Source organism: Medicago sativa, chromosome 4 (assembly GCF_051527215.1).
Source record: "Medicago sativa cultivar Bolivia chromosome 4, Bolivia_mono, whole genome shotgun sequence".
NCBI lineage: Eukaryota > Viridiplantae > Streptophyta > Magnoliopsida > Fabales > Fabaceae > Medicago > Medicago sativa.
The window spans coordinates 35,290,709-35,310,382 of record NC_140752.1 but is presented as its reverse complement, the minus strand read 5'-3'; the positions used below and the strand labels follow the sequence as shown (position 1 = coordinate 35,310,382).

The following is a 19,674-nucleotide window of genomic DNA, read 5'->3' as shown; positions in this document are numbered from 1 at the left end:
TAAAAAGCAATAGCAAACAGGTGTAATATTCTTAAAAATGATAATTTTTTTAATTTTTTTTATAATAAACATGCTCTAGCTTTCTAATACAATGATTTAGAGGTCCTCGTGAGGTTAACTCAGTTGGTTGGACAGTGCATAAAAATATACAAGGTCCGAGGTTCAAACCCCGACCACTGCAAAAAAAAAATGATTTAGAGATTAATTTGTCTTTAATATAATATATTAGAGAACAATTTAAGTTTTATTTTTTTGTCAAAGACTAAATTGACCAGCAATAAAACTACATAGAAATGAATTGAGTTTTTGCTAAAAAAAATAAAAAATAAATCTCAATTTCACTTTAACCACTTCTTGTTTGGCGGAATTTTTTCACTTTCCCACTTCTCCCAAAATAATCAAATTTAATTTCCCTCCTTATTTTTGTCAAAAACAAAATTTCGCTCATAATTTTTCCCTCCTCTCGATTTCATCTCTAACATGGCTCCAAAATTTGATTTCACCATGGCTCCAACATTTCACCTCATCTAATTTTCAAGAAATTCCAAATTCAAAGAGACAAGATTTTCCATTTTTTTTTATCAATTTTTTTTCCCATTCTTTCTCTCCTCTCTGTTTCTCCCAAATCTGAAACTTTCTCTCCTTTCTCTTTCGGTTCACCCCCAAACCACCTCACAAACCCAATCAAGCCCTTCAAACTCCTAAATCAAACCATCGATCTCTCAATCTCACAATCAATCGAACTCTTAATCTCAAAACACAAAATCAGATCTGATTCATTCCCCCAATCGCATCCACCATCGAACCCTTCTCTCAATCCCGTCGACGACGCTATCATTCGATGATGGTTGATTCTTTCAACGATGAACTTGTATGCTGTTTTATTTTTTATTTTTTGGGTAATGGGTGTTGATTAATTTCGTGTTTTTGTTAGTGGTTTTTTGATCGATCTTGTGTTATGGGTTTTGCAGGAACGTGAATCGGAGGAACTTGAACGGAGGATCTCGTGTTATGGGTTTTGCAGGAACTTAAACAATTTTTTTTGCTGTGATTTCAAAGTTATTAGTTGGGGTGAATTGTAAATGCATTTTCCTCCTTGTCTGATGAAATTATCCCAAAGAATGAAGGCCATCCTTGCGTTCCAACTCCATGGGAGTGGGTGAATTGTAGTACTGCTATACCTGCAAGAATTACAAATACATAAAGTCTCCATACCTTTATGTTTGCACTTTTATTCCATGCTAACTTCTAGTCTAGCAAATTCTGTGAATAAGTCATCTACGGCTTATGTTTTTAAAACACATTAGAATTTTGATTTCCAAAAGTTTATACTCTAGAGTGTGAGATACTGATGTAGTTATATTCAAGAAAAACATAAGACATAAGTCAGAAGCATGATGAAAAATTGTAGGCAAATGTTTCTATTTTTTGCATAACAACATAACATTTTGCCATGGTAAATATTTTCAAGTTAAAGTAGTACGGATTTTTACTGGTTACAATACCTTGTATTAGAAACTTGTCAGGAAGGAATTTGACAGATGAAATCCCACGAGAGCTCAACAACTTGGAAGCCTTGACAGAATTGTAAGTAAAACATTCTTCAAAACAAAAAATGATTTTATTTATATTTTTTATTTTAGTTTCTCTTGTAATTCATTATTGTTTTCTTAGGTGGTTAGATAGAAACTTGTTTACCGGACAACTACCAGACATGAGCAATCTTATCAATCTAAAGATTGTGTAAGTTCTTTAGTTTCACATACCATCTTGGAAAACACTGTTCTTATTTTTTTTTCTTCCTCATTTTCATTTATTTTCTTTCAATAATGTATGCAGGCATCTAGAGAACAACAAATTGATCGGTCCACTACCAACGTACCTGGGTAGTTTACCAGGTTTACAAGCATTGTAGGTAGCATTTGCTCACCATTGTTTATCATATCTACTTTCAGAACAACTCGTAGCATTTTTCGTTGTTAGCCCCATATTTCTTCAACTGAAACTAATTGTCTCCCCTCGGATGTTTATGAATGAATCTATGCCAGGTACATACAGAATAATTCATTTACCGGGGATATACCAGCAGGATTATTATCTAAAAAAATCACGTTCATGTAAGTAAGCTCAGCAAATCATAGTTTTCTCATATCAGATCAATTTAAATGCAAATGCTACAAACTCGTTGAATATGAATTTAAAACAACATTGGTATCTAGATCGAAGTGACAGACAATTTTTTTCTTTTCTTTCAGCTATGATGATAATCCAGGACTACATAAACGGAACAAAAAACATTTTCCATTGATATTAGGAATTTCTATCAGAGTACTACTGATTCTATTTGTCTTGTTCTTAGCGATGGGTGCTGATGGGTGTTGTATGATTGATCGTAGAATGGCGAGTTTTATGAATTTTATTCATAAGCATTAATGATAGGATAAAATGATTTTTCTATATGGATTTATATCACAATGACTTCAACCCTGTGTATCAAAACTCAAGTAGTAATCTGTTTTTTTGCTAGTACTGAATCCAAAGTGAACGAGGATAACAATCTAGCATAATTACTTTAGATGTACTACTGCTAATCTCTGACAGGGGATTTACCATGACTTTTACTCCTAATGGTGGTCAATCTATCCATTTCTTAATTTTTTTAATTTTATAATTTATGGTTTCAGGGTGTTTATGGCTATCCAATTGAAATTCAAGCATTGTTCTTTATGGATTTAAGACGTGCCTTGAAATTGCTTAAGCCAGATGCTGAAGGGAAAGAGTTTATGGAACGAATTGTGATACGCTTGCATGCCTTGAGCTATCATATGAGAAGCCACTTTTGGTTGGTTTGAAGTAACTCAATGAGTACTCATATACAGATGTGAACAAGTTTAATCTCATTCCTGATTCTATATTGAGTATGCTTCATATTAAATTTGGCTTGTTTTTGAATTATTTAGAGTGAAGTCACTGTCTGACTTGTTTCAAAGAAAGTTGATCTAGTGATTGCAGTTGCAAGGGTAGAGGAAGAGGCAAAGGTAGAGGAAGGATTTCCTCTCATCCACCTTCAACTTCACCTTCGAAAGAAGCTAAAATCGAGGCACTAACATTATAAATGAAGCATAAAAGGGATGAAAAGGATATGTGCAATAAAGAATTAAGCAGAATGGGATCGAATGTTGAAGTGTCATGCCACAATAATTTTAGAACCTCCTCACATGAAAGTATAGGCGACAGTGATAATGCTAACAAGGAGATGGGTGAAGATGATGAGTGCCCTTTGCATTGATTTTATTTTTCTTCACATTTATCTTAATTCTAATTTTATTGTGGTCAAGAATAAATTTATGCATCAGTGTTTTTTTATTAAAGGAAAATTTATGTTTCAGTGTTATTTTCGATGAAGGGATAGTTTGTGCGATTGATTTATAACATGTCGGATCATCGAAAATTGAGTTTGTATTTCGGCCTTAGTCCACTTAAGTTTTATTCAACGGTCAAATTAATTATATAGAAGAGAAATTCTTAGTTGGACACAACTACAAATCAAAAAATTTGGACACACCTAAAAATTAATTATGTGTCAATATAAATTTTATTTAAGCCTGTGTCAATTAAACAATAAAATGGTAGGCTTGTGTCAACCCATAATAAAATGAATGCTTAAATGCAATCTTGACCCTCTTATTTATACATTCGTTAACTTTTGATCCCCCTTTTATCAAAACCAACTTTTTAGTCCCTCTGTTTTTTCTTTAAAAAAAAAAAGGTCCCTCTATTCAGCAATTTTTTTTTATCCCTACTAATTTAAATTATGCGACAAATTTATTAATTACATGGCGCTCACCTTGCATTGGTGATTTGAATTAAATATTTTCCATGTCATTAATACATTAAATTAAATTATTAGAAATCAATTAACATACAACCAAAAAAAAAAAAATCCAGCATCTCTATCACCATCCACCTCCACCTTCAACACAATCTTGTATCATCCATCATCATCAACTGCAACCAAGAATTTCCCTCTTTTTTTTTAATCAACAAATATTATTAAGCTCAGGAAGCACGATGCACGATTAAAGGAGGATGAAGAGTACAACAAGTTCCTATAAATGAAGGGCACCTACACACCAATACAAACTCAATAAAAAACCCTTAAGACAGGAAATGAATACCCAGGTAACCCTGCCTGTTAATTTGGATCAAAACCACCACAAAAACATCACAGAACACCCAAAAAAGACTCCCCAAACACCAACGCAAGAACACAGCAGCTGTGCTACATTGTGCAGAACCGCAACACAGCTAAAACCAACAGCCCTGACAGCAAAAAACTACCAGAACCAAAAACTCCCTGCTGCTCTTTACCAAAGCTGTCACGAACAGCAGCCACAGAACCCAAACAGAAGCAGCAACAGCCCAAAAAACAAAAGACATCAACATCATGGAATCATCATCAACATCTTTGAAAATCAAACTCTAAATTAAAAAAAAAATAACAGTAAAAGCATAAATCTAATTTGGAATAATCAAAATTTTGAATACCCAAAATTACAGTAAAAATCACTCAAAGTTTTTAAATCTAAAATCTAAACCCACAAATCTATCAAATTTATAAATTACATTAATGAAAAACGTTTAAGTAAGAAAAAGAAACATGTCTGGAACCAAGGTATATGTGTGCATAAACACCCATAATTCATTCATTCAAAAAAAAATCTAGATTTTTATTCTTAATCCACAAATATAACTTTGACCTGTTGTTTTTTATTGTAACCCTAAACCCACGAACACAATTCAATATGGATTCAGTGAATCGAAGATGAAAAAGAGATGTTGGATCTGATTTCGGATTATAGGGATTGAGCAAACGAATCTGGGTACATGTGATGAATATGCTTCTCTGTCGAACATGAAGGATGAGGAAAGAAAACTAAGGTGAGAGGTGAGAACCAAGCTGATAGCAATGCGTGTTTCTAAGGGTGGTGTGAATTACTACTCTCAATGTTCAAGTTTTGGGGGTGTATACAGAAAAAACAATAAAACCAATATTTCCCAATATAATATGTTTTCTTTTATTAATTATTTATTTTTAGCAGGTCATCGGACCCCACCAAAACCTGCAGCTGTAGGTAAATGCACAAGTTGTGTTTTGTGCACAAGTATTGCATTTGTCCATTCTAAATGGGACCATTAATCTATACCTATTAATAAAGGCAATACTTTTCTTGTGGTGTAGCCTTTTTTAAAAATACCAAAATGCCCTTTTCAGTTATGGTTTTCTATACTTTTAACTTCTCACCACACGCCCATTAATTTCTCATCCCACACGTCCTTTACAAACACTCATTAATTCTAACATTTTTTTTCCATTAACATGTTATTTCCATTTATATTCTTGATCTTCTACACGCCTTCTCACTCAAATAAGATATCCTTAAGTTGGAAGCGATGGTTTCTATAAAAAGTTGACAATACAACAATTGTGATTTGAGCGGTTACACCATTAATCTCACCATGTAAACTTCTTTTTCGTTCCATTATTAACTTCTTTCTGTGTTTTCATGTTTATTTGTTATTCTTTTATCATCAATTGACTTTTATTCTTTATTTTATTTTGGTTTTTACTACTTCTTGCTTATATGTTCTCATCTTCCACATGGTGTGAACCTAAAGAAGGCGTAAGAAAAAGGACTACATTTTTGTGGCAGTGATGGTGACTAAGTTGTAGGGATAAACATAATACTTTAGCAGTTTCTACTTTTTCTCTTAATTAATTGACCAGTTTCATTGAAGCAAAAAACATTGAGCGGCTGCTTCATTATATTTTGTCAAGAAAAAAATCAGACGAGTAGAGCAGGGAGATGACAATTGCAATGCAATTTATCATTTTTGCAACTTTTTAAATGCAAGTCTTATTTTCAATCTCATTGAATCAATGATCATGGTTCAAGGTTATCTTTTCTTCTTTTAGGGAGTAGAGGAGTCTCACAAAGAAAGAGTTACTGTACTCTTCAATTGTATGGTTTGACTTTTTCTATTTTCAAATTTACCCTTTGTTGCCACCAATTACTTCAACACATTAAGAAAGTACCTGCAACATGAAACAACAAGAAGAAGGGAATATATGCAGTTGTTAAAGGCAACAACAAACTTAACGGTAAAAAAGAGTTTTTAGCCATTTTTAATTGTTTAGTTTTTTCTTAATAAACCGCACAACAAAGGAGGTTATCAGATTTAAGCTTTATGCAACCGACCCACATAAAGAGATGAGGGAAAAAGATAGAAGGGGAGATGGAGCACCTGTCACCGGAGAAAGGTTGTTTGGTTGTTGTAAATGTGAAGAGATACATAAAGTAAAGGGAGGGGAGGGGAGTTTTGTCTGCAGGACAAAATAGAAGAACAACAAGGGTGGTTGGAATTACTTATCTGTGGTAGTCAACAATTCATATGCATCAATGGAAATACAATTTTAGTTTTGGTGCTTGAATGCCAAAACCAATGCAGGCACTTATCAACTGGGGAATACAAACTTTGGTAATTAACAATTCTAATTTATCTCTTCATCAATATTACATTTTCAATGCTTGTTTTAAATTGTTATTGTAATTTTTTTTTGTTTTTTTTCAATAGGGTGCAGGGACCAGATTAGAAGTTCTAATCCCAAAAGAGATAAGGCATCAAAGGAGAAACTCACACAAACATAATAAACAATAGTTGCAATTTGAATCTATGAGTGCATGGATGAGTTTGTGTGTGTTGGTGACGGATAAGAGCATTCTAATTTCTACTATTTTCTTTGATTAATTCACTTCAAATGTACTGCACAAATGGGATTTTTTTTTTGTTGTAAAGTAAATTATTTTCTTTGGTTGGTTTCAATTGCAATTAGTCCATTACTTTTTGCTCTGAATGCAACTTTATTTATCTTAACATGTTGTTTCAGTTTCTTAACCCTTTATATTATTTGTGTTTCTTCTTTTCTTTTCATTATGAGACTCAATTAAACCTCAATGTCTCTCTTAGGCCTTTCTTTTTTTCTCTATAACTGTTTTTAATTCTGTTTTTCAATCTCTATGCAGTTTAATTTCTCCATCATTGAGCATAATTGAACATATTAACATGAATTTGTACTTAACAGTCTTAGTTAACAAATAGGAAGGTATACACAATGAAAATTTAGTTTATAATAAGTGACTGATGTAATTGAGATATCATCAATGGACTTCAGAAATTCCTTATGTCACATTTGACATTTTTGCTTTTGTGATTGAAATTTTTGTTTTTGGGAAAAATAATTAAGAATTGAATATATATACATCCGTTATATGAGGTTAATTGAATTTCTTAATACATCATTCAAGTACAAAAATGATGTAATTGAATTTCTTCTCAGGTTTCAAGAGAGGTTGAAAAACATACTATTTATGAGTTACATCCGTTAGCGCAGTAGAAAGAGCGGACAGACAGGCATGGGAGTGTCCGTCTGGACGCTAGTATTTAACAATACTTGATAAAAAAAAATTAGTAGTTCTAACAATACTTGATAATCACTTAGGAAAAAGGAAAAAGGTCATACAAATTTGTACGCGTAGAAAAATACCGTGTGAAAACGAACCTAAAACAATTTTAATGTAAAACATAGTACTATTGTTAAGATATTGTCAAAATCACTACAAAAAAAATATATGTACTAAATTTTGTTGAAAACGACTCAAGAAGATTAGAATCAATTCAAATATTGTTGATTCTTAAGTTACACATTCACGTATTTTCTCACGACCATAATTAAATTTGTTCGGTTGTGACTAGAGCTCTTTTCTCCTAGACAATGTATGGTTGAAACTAAGAACATATATAATTAATATGTGCGTGTAGAATACAAAAATAAAAATGTTTATATAAAAAATTTAAATGGTGTGTATACAAACTTTGGTGAGCATTCTATTCCATATGTAACATCCCACCCGTCAAGTCCGAGAATTTAGCAGTCGATGTATCAGAGGGAGAATGTCCAGGAAGGTTATAGCAAGACGGAGGGTACAATTATGCAGTGTCAGCTAAACACGGGTTGAATTATCAATGTCAGAGAAAGAACGATTAAGACCAAGGGTATTTTAGTATTTTCATACAAGGAGTATATAAAGGTGATGGGAGCCAAACTCTTCATAATTTTATGTTGTTTCTCTCTCTAAACATCAAGAACAAGAATTCTCTCCTCCTTCTCTCTAGGGTGTCACCCCAATCTCCCTCTTTAGCCATCAATATTTCCAAGTTGGTATAATCGGAAGCAAGCATGAATCATAGATACTTCATACGCAAGAAACATCAAGAAGAAGAGGGTTTGGTGTTGCATTGGAGCTTGTGGAGCATATTAGGCAAGAGTCTCAAGAGCTAGGGTTTTGGATTGGAGAAAGGAAAGATGTTGAAGCTCGAAGGATGCAGAAAAACATCATGTGAGTTCTTAGATAATATAAACCTACCTTTGTTGTGTGATTCTAGTAAGAAAACATGATTTTAGGCTAAGTTTAGTATGATATGATTTTAGTACCCTTTTATGTGATTGTTGCTTGAAATAGGTTTATATTGCCATGCAATCCATTTCCTTTTGTTTTTATGCATTCTGGATGATTATGGTGCATTAGGTTGCTTAGGATTGAGGTGAAATGTTGAAAATTGCTTTTTCCGCACTTCTGGTCCGAAGCAACTCGCTATTAGCGAAATTATTTCGCTAATGGCAAAATTTCCAAGAACCATTTCGCTAATAGCAAAATTTTGGCTATTAGCCAAATCTCCAAATAGCCATCACAGAGCCATCTCGCTATCAGCGAAATTTCGGCGAAATTGGCACACCAAGTTTCACTTTTAGCTGGCTTAGGGGCCTTGTATGCCATCCGAAACCATTTGTTTGACGCTTATTAATCTAAGGAAAACTCTCAATCTCTAATAACCTAATGTACCATCACACTTGAGTTTCCAACGGAAAATGCATGAGACATATGAACATATTTCAACAACAATGGCACTTGAGAGAGTTTAAGCATGTTTATTCGGGTAGTTATAAACTAAGCATGAAGTAACCATAGAGCCTCAATATAGATCGTCGAGAACTAGAAATTTAGCAAGAACCCTAAACAAGAATGATTAAGTAAGCAAGTATCAAGCAAATTATCATACATGGTGAAGACCATAAAGTAACATGTAGGTGTCGTGTCTTTCCGTTATCCATGCCAAGGGGGATACGAGAGGTTCTCGCCAGGGGAACGGGATACGCTCCGCAAGGTAGGCACACACGTCACTGAGGGAGTCCGATGTACCTTAGCCAGGTTTTCATCGGTCAAGTAAGGGATTAACTTCCGAGGTTACTCCACTCGGGATTAATCCGTTAAATGAACCAAGATAACTATGTTTGTTCAACGCTAACCTCTAACTTAATATGAAGGAATCATGCATCAATATTATGATAAGTTATGTTATGATAAGAATATGTGCAAGCTCATGCAATAGAACATGAATATGAAGTTATACCGTTGACGATCTTAGTACCTCCCCGATCGTCCGATTTAGGATCATGGTATTAATTTATTTAAGTTTAGGTCTTGGCACGTTTATCGTATCTTGACGCAGTGGTCTTAGGTTCCGTTGACCGCCATGACAGGTAGAATGGAAGACAAGACTTATAAGCAAAGATACGAAGAACCTATAATGGATCTAGCATGCACGACCGTCTAAGCAAGTCTACACACGTATAATCAACCGGCAGGTTGTATTGTAGACACGTGGTGACCTAGGTTTTCCCTGAGGTTACCTATAGCCTAGGATTAGGTAGAACTCACTGAGACATTATGTCTCATCCCAATCCTCTTTGTTTCAGATTAGCAGGTTGGTATAGCAGGATTTAGTAAGCTTGTAGCCGGATGGATAATCAGCAAGTGCTTGTTCGTACCCGTTGTTGGATGTTATGGACTTTAAGGATGTATTTTTCTACCTTTTAGACGAGTAGTATTGTATTGATGATTGTACGAACGCGTATTGTTGTATATATTATTCATTCGAAGACTTATTGTTGTAAATTTTAATGTATCTAGTATCAAGTTAATGCACATGCTAAACTTTCTAGATACGTTTAGTATGGGCGTGACTATAACACACCGTTCCATTATTTTATTAGGGAAAATAAAATAAAATAAATAAATAAGTAATAATAATATAATATAATATATTATATATATGGAACATACTAGATACACAACAAACACACTCACTCACATAAGAAAGAAAGAAAAAATACACTTTCCCTCATTCTTACTCCCTCCCCGTAACTCTCTGTTCCCACCTTTCCTTTTCATTTTCTCTTCTTCCTTTTACAAACCGCCAATTCCATCACCAAATCAAACCCCATGAGAAAAATTACACATATAATCAAAGCTATTTCATGGCACAAACAATTTTGGGTAAAGTTTTGGAGTTGGAGTTAGTGCTCCAAAGAAGGAGAAGAATACCCATCTCATAAAACTTGTCTATTGAGACTCTTTGAGGTATATTTATCAACTTACAATTCAATTAGTGCTAATTTAGGCATGATTAGTTTGTTTAAAAATTATTTAGAGTTAAGAATATATACTATGGGGATTTTATGGTTAACTATGATTAGTGAAGTAATAGAATGAGTTTCTAATTCATAAGAAAATATTATGGATGCTCAGATATGACGCAGACGCTTCAGATGCTTCTTCAGGAGTGGTTAGAGAGCAAACTTAGTTGATTCGTCATAACTGTGAGTTGATAACGATCATTATCACTTATTTTAATTATTGTTATAAATTTTAATTATTGTTATTATCGATATTTGTTGATTTTATATGTTAAAGTATTTATCAGATTCGGGAACACACCCTTTGAACATTTTTCTTCTCGTTGATACTTATGTTAAAAGTCATCAATATTATTATGGTCTCTATTTGGATTTATCTATCACTTATTGTGCAAAGGATTTGAAATTGAGATTTGGTTGCATATAATATGACATGAGTTTTGAGATATGGGAAAATACGGTTTTGAGATATATATTCTTGGGAATTTTTGATATTAATTTGTAAGCGATTTGGATTTTGAATTGGATTTGAATTTGGATTTACTTATGTTTATAAGTAGTAGATTTTCGATTGAATTTTGATATACCTATTTTTGAAATAAGTTACGCTATGTTGTGAAATATGGTTTTGGCATTGTGTTTTAAGAACGGTGTTTTGAAAATTACGGTTATAATGACGACGACCTAGGTGCACCTAGTATGTGATTTCAATTAGGTGGAGTTACCCCGTTAGATGGAGCCGCCCCTATGGATAGGCCGCCATTAGGAGGAGAGGGCTATCAACGAGAGGTAAACTACCTAATTGAAAATGTTTTACACTTGTTTTGAATCGAGAGAAAAGAGCTATCCGTTAGATGGAGCCGCCCCTATGGAAAGGCCACCATTAGGAGGAGAGGGCTATCAACGAGATGGAGCTAGTTCTCGATTCACCCATTTTGTTTATTTTCATTAAACGGAGTTTTCTATATTTTTGCACTTTGTTTTGAGTCGAGAGAAAAGAGCTATCCGTTAGATGGAGCCGCCCCTATGGAAAGGCCACCATTAGGAGGAGAGGGCTATCAACGAGATGGAGCTAGTTCTCGATTCACCCATTTTGTTTATTTTCACTAAATGGAGTTTTCCATATTTTCTTTAAATACTTTTATCAAGATTTTCGACAATATATTTTTAAAGGTTTTTATTATGATTTTCGGCAATATATTTTTAAAGGCTTTTATTTTAATTTTCGGCAATTTATTTTAAAGGCTTGTAATGTTATCTTCATGTCTTTACGATGTTGGACTTTTCGTTGAAGTATACCTATTTGATTGGAAGTATATACAATGTGTGGATTTTCATGCGTATAAAGGTTTGCAGATTATTAGAATTTTAGACGGTTACTATTTTTGTAATTGACAATAGATTTGATAAAGTAAATAATCGTGCTCTTGTGTGTTTCCCTTCTAGTTGGTGATGGTTGTTATCTCTCACTAAGTCCTTGTGACTTACCCCTTTTTCTTATATTTTTACAGATTCAAAGTCAATTGCGTAGAAAGCTTCTAGCAGGGTCAAAGATCTATCAGTGTCAATCTTTTGGTAGGTTTCCTATGTATATAAATTGAATGATCAATGTATCTGCAGCTATTGGTTGTTTACAAATGTTTTGTTTTAAGTTGTGCAAACATTTAGTTATGTCGCTTTGAGATTCTAATGGTAACACAAGTATGAGAAAAAAAAAATGCTATTTGAGATACTGGATAATGAAACAGGTTTTTAAAACAGGATTCATATCTTGGAAAGTATTCAAAATACAGATGATACTCTGTCGAAATTTAACTGGATATTATTTTAAGTGAAAGTAAATTTGAAAATTATTTAAATTAGAGTTTGTTAAGTGTTGTTGTTAGGCTTGCCGAACTAGGAAATTCTAGTTCGTGCGCCGGTCACGATTGTGAATTTTGTGTCGTGACAAAGTTGGTATCAGAGCCCGGTTGTTGGTCCTAATAGCTGCAGACATAGAATGAAAATGGATTTTTGCTAGTAAATTGTGAACCGCGGCACCATTTACTTGCAAAAATCTGTTTGCATTCTATGGTAGTGTCATTTGTTGTCCGATCTTATTATTTCTTTTGGTCTTTCAATTGTGTCACTTTTGTTTGTCGTCTCGTCCTATTTTTGATCAATTTTTTCTTTCATTCGTTGAGGGTGTCACCCAATTCTATGATCACCACTAGAAGGGAAGATAATTCCTTATGGGTTTACTGCCCAACCTTAAGATCCTAGTCAAAGAGGTTGTGGTTTCTTATGGCGTTCATGTTGACAAACGTAGTTTGATTGTAAGAGTAGTTAGTGTGGAGGTTCACAGAGGGAGGCGAATTTTGCTATTGGTTTTCCAACAATTATTTTTTTGGGTTGTTTTTGGGAAGCAACACGATAATCTAAGACAAACAAATCTTGGCGGTCAACAAAGAGTTAGTTAGTGTGAACGATAGACGACAAATTCATCTAGAAGTGATTATGAATCCTATACATACTCCAAACAAGACCATACGAAAGACCTTTCTAGGAGTGTCATGTCTCTTTCAAAGTCTCAGTTACTTCCCTATCTTAGTGAGTGACGAGTAATTATCTTTTCTTGTGTCAAATGACAATTGAAGTACGAGGAATATGTTGGAAAATCCTTTTAGTTTGTTCTGAATAGTCCTTAATCAATATAACTTTGATCTTATGAATGCCAATAATGTCATAAGTTTGACAGTTCAAGGATTTATAGATTTGAAATTATTGATGCATAAGCAATGAGAATTCTTTTGTATTAGAAAACGCAATAACCAATGTGATAGTAGAGGTGTTGTTTGGCAGTGTTGGGTTTCTGAGGTAATTTTAATTGAAAGTTATTTTGTTTAAGTTATGATTTGAGAGTTTTGGAATTTGTTAAAATTGTTGAGTAAATAAAGAGAGCCTATATGGAGCAGATCTTGATTCAGTTAAGTTGTGCGGAAGTTCGGAGATTAAAGAAAAAGAGTTAGTTGATATTTGATATTTTCAAATGGCATTTTCAATGGATTCTCACTAGTACGGAGTGTTGGAACAAACGGAGGATATGTCACTTTTAGGGTACAAAACTTGTTTGATAGAGCTCATAGGCACGTTCATCAGCCTATCATAGAAAAGATGTGTTGCTGGAATACTTAATTTGATTTGTGGTTTGATCTAATTGTACTACGCGGATGTTTTGAACCTGACACTTCAGATTAGGCAACAAAATCTTAAGGGAAGTAGTAAACCAAATTTTTGCAAGAAATGACTTGAATGATTATATATTGATTATTCTTAGCGTGATGGTGAAGTTATACTTGATCATTAGGGACAACAAACATAAATATCACAAGTGGATGGTTCAAGTAGACAAACTTTTGGGCGGAATGCAAAATCATAGGTTATATCATGGAACATATAGACAATTCACTTTTCCATAGAGTACTTTTGATTCTACAATGGTTGACTCGAATCTAGAAATATTTTGTTTCAAAGATGAAAAGTATGATTTCAACGTGGTTAAGTATGTCATATCAGAAGGGATAGTCCTCTGCAGTTACAACACAACTATTATCTAGTCATGCGTTAGCAGTAGTCGTGTTAGTATTGATTTATAGGATTTTGAGTTGATTGTCCTTCCAACATGCCGCCATAGTCCATTATAACAAACTAGCAAGAGTTGAGATACTAGGTAATTGCTTTTCTACTTTTGAGAAAAACGTGGTTGGGTACCATATGATTTAACCTTAGATTTAGGATCTAATAAGTTATTGAAAGTAGGTTGCCAAGGATAATTGAATTTGTTTATGGATATACAAGTGAGTAAAGAATTATAAAAGTTCTAAAAACATTTGGGTTTCATGATGTTGTCTTGAACTTCTTGGATTGTCGCTTGATAGTGAGATTAGATTCTTTATAGACTTGGTCCCTACCACTCAACCCACATCCATACCTCATTATCAAATGACCTAGAAATAACTTACATTGTTAAGGGATTGACCACAAGACCTTCTCAATAAGAGATTTATTGACCTAAGTTTGTTTCCTTGAGGATTAATGGTATTGATTATAAGTAAGGAAGATAGATCTTTAAGACTTACTAATGCTCCAACGTCTTTTATGGATTTGATGAATTGGATTTTTTAAACCTTTCTTAGACAGATGGGTGATGTTGTTTAGTGATGACATTCTTGTGTATTTCAAGAGTAAACAAAGGCATTATCTATATGAAAGGACTTTCTTAGATTTATAACAGCCACAAAGGTTATAGTCTAATTTAAATTTAAGAGAAATAAGGTGGATGAAGTCTCTTAAAAGACTTGGAAAGTCGAATGTTGTTGTAGATGTTTTGAGTAGGAAAAACATGGATGGGCTTACTCATTTAGACAAAATGAATGGACCTATAATTAAAGGGTTACAAAAACTTGTTGGAAGTGAGATTCAATTTTAGCTTGATCATTCAATGGCATTATTGGTCATGCGTAAATCTGTTCCACCATAGTTTACAATATCAGGGAGACTCGGTAGGTAAGTTGATAGATAATGGGAGGAATAGTAAAGTTACAAACTTCTTATTTGATTTAGGTTTGGTATAGGTGGTATATAATGTGTGGAATGATAAAGTTATAAGCTTCTTAGTTAATTTTGAGGGTGTTTTGTGGTTGAAGCCTTGATTATGTGTTCACTAAATTAAGGAGAAAAATATTATAGGAGGATTATTATTCTTGTTATATACTCCCTCAGTTTCAAAATGAGTGTCGCTTTAGCTAATTGCACACATATTAAGAAATTGAATAAAGTAGTCAAATGTCATAGCAATTTTACCAAATTATCCTAATCAACTATTGGTTTGTTTTTCATTAAAGAAAAAATAATACTTTGGAAGTAGTGTAACAGAGTATTAATTGAAGGGTACAATTGAAAAGAAAAAGTTGTTATTGCATTGGAAACTGAAAGTGACATTCATTTTGAAACAATTTTTTTTGGCTAAAACGACACTCATTTTGAAACGGAGGGAGTATTAGGTTCTAATAATATGTACAAAGATTTACGGAAATTTTAGTGATGGGAAGGGATGAATGAGGGTGTAAAATAAAATAAATTAATTATCTCTAGGTATTTAGTGTGCCGATCTTTGCTACATGTGATTATAAAGCTCGATTCACTACTCCGTTTAGAAAGTCTTTCGAATATGAATTTAATACCCGATTGAATCTCAGTAAAACCTTCATCCTAAGAATGATTCTTAATTAGTGAAAGTTATACACATCCTAGAGGATATGCTTCGTACTTTTGTTCTTGAACTTTGAGGGATTTAGGATCGATATTTATCTAAGGTGGAAATTTGGATATAACAATAGTCACCAATCTAGTGTTTAGATGTTACCCTTGGGGGCTTTGTATTGTAGGCAGTGCAATGAAGCTTGAGAAAAAAAAAATTGATTCAAGATGTTATTTCAAAGGTGAAATTGATCAAAGATCGTTAAGTAATAAAAAGCACACAAAGGACGTAGGTTCACAAGATAAGACCATTTATTTTTACGAGCATCATTAGTAGAAGGAGTTTGCGATGTAGTAGAACGACAAGATAAGACCAAAGTTCTTTGGGACGTTTAAGGTTGTAGCTTATTGTTGGGTACTTCCACTGGTTCTCTCAACAGTTCATCCGGTCTTTCATATTTTTGTCTTTGAAAGTACCTTTATGACCCTTGTGATGTAATTAGTCACGCAGATGTGCAATTGGATAAGAATATGTCATACACCAAACATCCGATAGGTATAGTAGATAAGGAAGTGAGAAGTTTACGCTCAAAAGATATTGTTTCAGTGAAGGATCTTTGGAAAGGACTGTCCGACGAAGAAACCACTACGGAACCCGAAGAAGTAATGCGTCAAAAGTACCCATATTTATTTGAATCAAGATTAGTAGTATTCATGTGATAAAACAAAAAATTCGAGGACGAATTTTCTTAAGGGGGGAAGAATATAACACACCGTTCCATTATTTTATTAGGGAAAATAAAATAAAATAAATAAATAAGTAATAATAATATAATATAATATATTATATATATGGAACATACTAGATACACAACAAACACACTCACTCACATAAGAAAGAAAGAAAAAATACACTTTCCCTCATTCTTACTCCCTCCCCGTAACTCTCTGTTCCCACCTTTCCTTTTCATTTTCTCTTCTTCCTTTTACAAACCGCCAATTCCATCACCAAATCAAACCCCATGAGAAAAATTACACATATAATCAAAGCTATTTCATGGCACAAACAATTTTGGGTAAAGTTTTGGAGTTGGAGTTAGTGCTCCAAAGAAGGAGAAGAATACCCATCTCATAAAACTTGTCTATTGAGACTCTTTGAGGTATATTTATCAACTTACAATTCAATTAGTGCTAATTTAGGCATGATTAGTTTGTTTAAAAATTATTTAGAGTTAAGAATATATACTATGGGGATTTTATGGTTAACTATAATTAGTGAAGTAATAGAATGAGTTTCTAATTCATAAGAAAATATTATGGATGCTCAGATATGACGCAGACGCTTCAGATGCTTCTTCAGGAGTGGTTAGAGAGCAAACTTAGTTGATTCGTCATAACTGTGAGTTGATAACGATCATTATCACTTATTTTAATTATTGTTATAAATTTTAATTATTGTTATTATCGATATTTGTTGATTTTATATGTTAAAGTATTTATCAGATTCGGGAACACACCCTTTGAACATTTTTCTTCTCGTTGATACTTATGTTAAAAGTCATCAATATTATTATGGTCTCTATTTGGATTTATCTATCACTTATTGTGCAAAGGATTTGAAATTGAGATTTGGTTGCATATAATATGACATGAGTTTTGAGATATGGGAAAATACGGTTTTGAGATATATGTTCTTGGGAATTTTTGATATTAATTTGTAAGCGATTTGGATTTTGAATTGGATTTGAATTTGGATTTACTTATGTTTATAAGTAGTAGATTTTCGATTGAATTTTGATATACCTATTTTTGAAATAAGTTACGCTATGTTGTGAAATATGGTTTTGGCATTGTGTTTTAAGAACGGTGTTTTGAAAATTACGGTTATAATGACGACGACCTAGGTGCACCTAGTATGTGATTTCAATTAGGTGGAGTTACCCCGTTAGATGGAGCCGCCCCTATGGATAGGCCGCCATTAGGAGGAGAGGGCTATCAACGAGAGGTAAACTACCTAATTGAAAATGTTTTACACTTGTTTTGAATCGAGAGAAAAGAGCTATCCGTTAGATGGAGCCGCCCCTATGGAAAGGCCACCATTAGGAGGAGAGGGCTATCAACGAGATGGAGCTAGTTTTCGATTCACCCATTTTGATTATTTTCATTAAACGGAGTTTTCTATATTTTTGCACTTTGTTTTGAGTCGAGAGAAAAGAGCTATCCGTTAGATGGAGCCGCCCCTATGGAAAGGCCACCATTAGGAGGAGAGGGCTATCAACGAGATGGAGCTAGTTCTCGATTCACCCATTTTGTTTATTTTCACTAAATGGAGTTTTCCATATTTTCTTTAAATACTTTTATCAAGATTTTCGACAATATATTTTTAAAGGTTTTTATTATGATTTTCGGCAATATATTTTTAAAGGCTTTTATTTTAATTTTCGGCAATTTATTTTAAAGGCTTGTAATGTTATCTTCATGTCTTTACGATGTTGGACTTTTCGTTGAAGTATACCTATTTGATTGGAAGTATATACAATGTGTGGATTTTCATGCGTATAAAGGTTTGCAGATTATTAGAATTTTAGACGGTTACTATTTTTGTAATTGACAATAGATTTGATAAAGTAAATAATCGTGCTCTTGTGTGTTTCCCTTCTAGTTGGTGATGGTTGTAATCTCTCACTAAGTCCTTGTGACTTACCCCTTTTTCTTATATTTTTACAGATTCAAAGTCAATTGCGTAGAAAGCTTCTAGCAGGGTCAAAGATCTATCAGTGTCAATCTTTTGGTAGGTTTCCTATGTATATAAATTGAATGATCAATGTATCTGCAGCTATTGGTTGTTTACAAATGTTTTGTTTTGAGTTGTGCAAACATTTAGTTATGTCGCTTTGAGATTCTAATGGTAACACAAGTATGAGAAAAAAAAAATGCTATTTGAGATACTGGATAATGAAACAGGTTTTTAAAACAGGATTCATATCTTGGAAAGTATTCAAAATACAGATGATACTCTGTCGAAATTTAACTGGATATTATTTTAAGTGAAAGTAAATTTGAAAATTATTTAAATTAGAGTTTGTTAAGTGTTGTTGTTAGGCTTGCCGAACTAGGAAATTCTAGTTCGTGCGCTGGTCACGATTGTGAATTTTGTGTCGTGATTTCTACCTTTTAGACGAGTAGTATTGTATTGATGATTGTACGAACGCGTATTGTTGTATCTATTATTCATTCGAAGACTTATTGTTGTAAATTTTAATGTATCTAGTATCAAGTTAATGCACATGCTAAACTTTCTAGATACGTTTAGTATGGGCGTGACATTTGGTATCAGAGCAGGTCGATGCAGATCGTGCCATGGGTCATTAAGTTTCAACTAAGGTAGTGGGACCATTGGGTTCCAGGTAAATGTTCTAATTGTTGTTGTTAGTTGAGCCTGATCAACTCAAATTAGCACTCAACGATTAAAACGGACGCCTGAGAGATGAATAGGACCCAGGAGGAACGAAGTAAGTTTTGGTGATGAACCAGAAGGTGAGAACTTGGAGCAAGTAATAGTAAGAGTCCAATCGCGCTAGAAGGTGTCCGGTGAACTAAGCAGTCGAAGTTTGATTCCTCCGAGAACACAAAGCAATGTTAAGAGTAAGATGGAGTGCTCCGAAAGCGTTGGGTGAGTTGTTAATGATACTTCATATACATGAAAGTGAAGAATTTGGAAATATCTAAGTTTGATTTGGAGCTTCGAAAAGAGTCGTTGTCGGAACGGGATTATGATATAGAAAGGAATTGTATTCTGGGACATAAGTTTAGGGTACCGGATAAGGAGAGATTCGGAA

The 19,674-nt window shown here is 33.5% G+C and overlaps 4 long non-coding RNA genes across 6 annotated transcripts; 3 read left to right on the top strand and 1 right to left on the bottom strand.

Moving 5' to 3' along the window:
• Window positions 1–1,261: 1,261 nt before the first annotated feature.
• On the top strand, window positions 1,262–3,394 carry LOC146929024 (uncharacterized). 3 transcript variants are annotated; one of them, XR_015005936.1, is made up of 5 exons: window positions 1,262–1,587; window positions 1,675–1,743; window positions 1,840–1,911; window positions 2,049–2,117; window positions 2,256–3,394. It is a non-coding gene; the product is annotated as an uncharacterized LOC146929024 (long non-coding RNA). The 3 variants fall into 3 exon arrangements; XR_015005937.1 differs by having other exon boundaries at window positions 1,840–1,915; window positions 2,685–3,394; XR_015005935.1 differs by having other exon boundaries at window positions 1,840–1,915.
• A 421-nt stretch (window positions 3,395–3,815) lies between these two features.
• On the bottom strand, window positions 3,816–5,198 carry LOC146929023 (uncharacterized). The gene is made up of 2 exons (XR_015005934.1): window positions 4,761–5,198; window positions 3,816–4,376 (listed from the first exon to the last, which is right to left on the bottom strand). It is a non-coding gene; the product is annotated as an uncharacterized LOC146929023 (long non-coding RNA).
• A 247-nt stretch (window positions 5,199–5,445) lies between these two features.
• LOC146929022 (uncharacterized) lies at window positions 5,446–6,916 on the top strand. Its single transcript, XR_015008235.1, has 2 exons — window positions 5,446–6,540; window positions 6,637–6,916. It is a non-coding gene; the product is annotated as an uncharacterized LOC146929022 (long non-coding RNA).
• Window positions 6,917–10,266: 3,350 nt separating this feature from the next.
• LOC146929021 (uncharacterized) lies at window positions 10,267–18,829 on the top strand. Its single transcript, XR_015005933.1, has 5 exons — window positions 10,267–10,541; window positions 10,710–10,780; window positions 12,109–12,172; window positions 17,164–17,234; window positions 18,563–18,829. It is a non-coding gene; the product is annotated as an uncharacterized LOC146929021 (long non-coding RNA).
• The last annotated feature ends 845 nt before the right edge of the window (window positions 18,830–19,674 follow it).